Source organism: Mastomys coucha, unplaced genomic scaffold (assembly GCF_008632895.1).
Source record: "Mastomys coucha isolate ucsf_1 unplaced genomic scaffold, UCSF_Mcou_1 pScaffold15, whole genome shotgun sequence".
Lineage (NCBI taxonomy): Eukaryota > Metazoa > Chordata > Mammalia > Rodentia > Muridae > Mastomys > Mastomys coucha.
In genome coordinates this window covers 107,528,000-107,529,073 of record NW_022196897.1, presented here as the reverse complement: position 1 = coordinate 107,529,073, position 1,074 = coordinate 107,528,000, and positions in this window count along the sequence as shown.

Below are 1,074 nucleotides of genomic sequence, written 5' to 3'. Positions count from 1 at the left end.
TGCCCTCTTCTGGTGTGTCTGAAGACAGCTACAGTGTATTAGGCTGGAGCAAGCAGGGCCAGAGCAAGCAGGGCAGCAGAGGTCCTGAGTTCAATTCCCAGCAGCCACACACATGATGGCTCACGGCCATCTGTACAGCTACAGTGTACTCATACACATAAAATGAATAAAATAAATCTTAAAAAAAAAAAAGACCACTACCACAAGTCAGTCAGTGGTGGTATAAACCTTTAAAAAAAAAAAAAACCCTTAGGTACTAGAGAAAGTTCAGTTAGCCTAGAATTCATATCTATAACTATCTGTTCTAGAAAAGACTCACTTTGTTTATAAACTAGTAAAGAAAGAGAACAGAGGGTGTATACATGTGCTACAAGGAGAAAGAGAAGAAGGGAGAGACAAATTTATCCACCAATGCCAAAAAGCAAACAAACCTTGCCACATGTTTACACCACAAAGCTGAGGGGCACAGAGGCAGGCCAGCAAAGGGAACCTGTAGTGAGAAGTCTGAAATTTTGATTTCTTTAAAAAAAAAACAAAGAAATATAAGGATATCTTTTTGAGGGGCTAGTAAGATGGCTCAGCGGGTAAGAACACTGACTGCTCTTCTGAAGGTCCTGAGTTCAAATTCCAGCAGCCACGTGCTGGCTCACAACCACCTGTAATGAGATCTGACACCCTCTTCTGGTGCGTCTGAAGACAGCTACAGTGTACTTATTTATAATAATAAGTAAATCTTTGGGACGGAGCTAGCAGGGCATACCAGAGCGAGCAGAGTTGACTGGAGTGAGCAGAGGTCCTAAAAAGTCAATTCCCAACAACCAGATGAAGGCTCACAACTATCTGTACAGCTACAGTGTGTATTCATATACATAAAATAAATAAATCTTTTTTTAAAAAAAGAGTATGTTTTTGTTTTAATCCCTGGCGTAGGGATACAGGCTGCTTCAGAGTGTCCACAGCAGCTGACTATGATTTGCCTCATGCTCTAGCAGGGGCATGATTTTGGTAGTGTAGAATAAAAATTCTTAACTAAGTCCCAAAATGGAGTCAAGCATGCTCCTATAGAGCAGAGAA